Source organism: Leucoraja erinacea, chromosome 15, assembly GCF_028641065.1.
Source record: "Leucoraja erinacea ecotype New England chromosome 15, Leri_hhj_1, whole genome shotgun sequence".
Lineage (NCBI taxonomy): Eukaryota > Metazoa > Chordata > Chondrichthyes > Rajiformes > Rajidae > Leucoraja > Leucoraja erinaceus.
The window spans coordinates 39,921,659-39,923,463 of record NC_073391.1 but is presented as its reverse complement, the minus strand read 5'-3'; the positions used below and the strand labels follow the sequence as shown (position 1 = coordinate 39,923,463).

Genomic DNA, 1,805 nt, shown 5'->3' with positions numbered 1-1,805 from the left:
ATTTCACCCTGACACGCGGCACGGTGGTAGAGCGGTAGAGTTTGGTAAAGTCTTCCTTGGCCTGCCAGTCCCTTTGTGAATAGTAAACTCACCAGTGCTCTCTTCCTTCTTAATGATGTTCCAAACAGTTGATTTTGTTAAGCCTAAGGTTTGGCTGATGTTCTCTAACAGTTTTATTCTTGTTTCTCAGTCTCACAATGGCTTCTTGAACTTTCATTGGCACAACTTTGGTCCTCTGTTGATAAACAGCAATAAAAGTTTCCAAAGGTGACGGAAAAACTGCAGGAAAGTCTAGGTGCTGAGAGCGTTCTTACTGCATTAAGGAGGCATTTAAACACACCTGGGCAATTACAAACACCTGTGAAACCTGTGATGTTTTGGGTCGAGACCCTTCTTTAGCCTCTTTCAGTCTGAAGAAGGTTCTCAACCCGAAACGTCACCCATTTCTTCTCTCCTGCCGAGTTATGCCTCTGTCCCGCTTAGGAAACCTGAACGGAAACCTCTGGAGACTTTGCATCCCACCCAAGGTTTCCGTGCGGTTTCCGGAGGTTGCAGGTGGTTGCCAGAGGTTGCAGTTAGTGGAAGCAGGTAGGGAGACTGACAAAAATTTCTGGGAACGTCCGGGAACCGCACAGAAATCTTGGGTGGGGCGCAAAGTCTCCAGAGGTTTCCGTTCAGGTTTCCTAAGTGGGACAGGGGCATTACTCCAGCTTTTTGTGTTGAAACCATCTTCGGTTTAAACCAGCATCAGCAGTTCCTTTCTACACAGTATCAACAGGTACGATGGTGGGCATGGACATGATGGCCCGAAGCACCTGCTTCTGTGCTGCACGCCTCTATGACGTTACTTGTGAGCTTCAGTTTTGTATTGGTCTACCCCTATGGGTTTATAATCCATAACTAGAGACCAACGTGTGAGAATAACACAGCCATTGCTTGGATCCTGATCCAAAATGTCTCTCCATTCCCTCCACAGATGCTGCTTGACCTGCTGAGTTACTCCAGCATTCCGTGCTTTGCTTATAATCCATAAATGGATTTCTCAAGGCTGTACGGAAAGGCTTTATAAAATTTTTTTTAACTATTTGTTTTCAAGGTGTGGCTCGTCTCTGTAATAAATGTACTTGGCACCTTCTGCCTGCAATCTTTTGCAGATGAAGATTAACACCTCCACAAACTGATCCTTTTGTTCATGCCTGGCATGTTTCCCGCATCCACTTCTCGGCTTTAAATATCATGACGAGTTTTTATTATTTTTAGACCCGACTCTGCTATTTTACCGCTTATATTGTGTAAAAGAATGAGTTTTTGACTTTGACCCACAGCCCCATGGGATAAGGCAGGTTAATGTATGCCTTGCAGCTTGCAATTTTCCTTTCGGATTGTCAAATTTATTTTTTGCACTTGAGATTACAGCATTCTCACGCCATGGTGTCAATTTTTTTAATTCAGATAAATGCTTTTAAAGTGTGCTGTTGGCTTTACTATGGAGTAGTGGGGGGTCTAGCTCAATGGTAGAGCATCTGACCACAGATCAAGAGGTCCCTGGTTCAAATCCAGGTACCCCTTTGCCCAGTTTTCTGGGCGGCACAGCGGTAGAGTTGCTGCCTGAGACTCGGGTGCATGTATGGAGTTTGTACATTCTCCCCGAGATTTTCAGTTTCCTCCAGTTTGGAGGTTAATTGGCTTGGTTTAAATGCACATTGTTCCTAGTTTGTGTAGAATAGTGCTAGAGTGCGGGGACCTGTCCTGTTAGAGAAGGGTCTGTTTCCACGCTGTATCTCGAAACAGAGCTCTCGAATTTT

The 1,805-nt window shown here is 44.9% G+C and overlaps 1 non-coding gene across 1 annotated transcript; it reads left to right on the top strand.

Annotated features, from left to right (window-relative positions):
- Positions 1 to 1,497: 1,497 nt before the first annotated feature.
- On the top strand, positions 1,498 to 1,569 carry trnac-aca (transfer RNA cysteine (anticodon ACA)). The gene has a single exon. It is a non-coding gene; the product is annotated as a tRNA-Cys (tRNA).
- Positions 1,570 to 1,805: the final 236 nt, after the last annotated feature.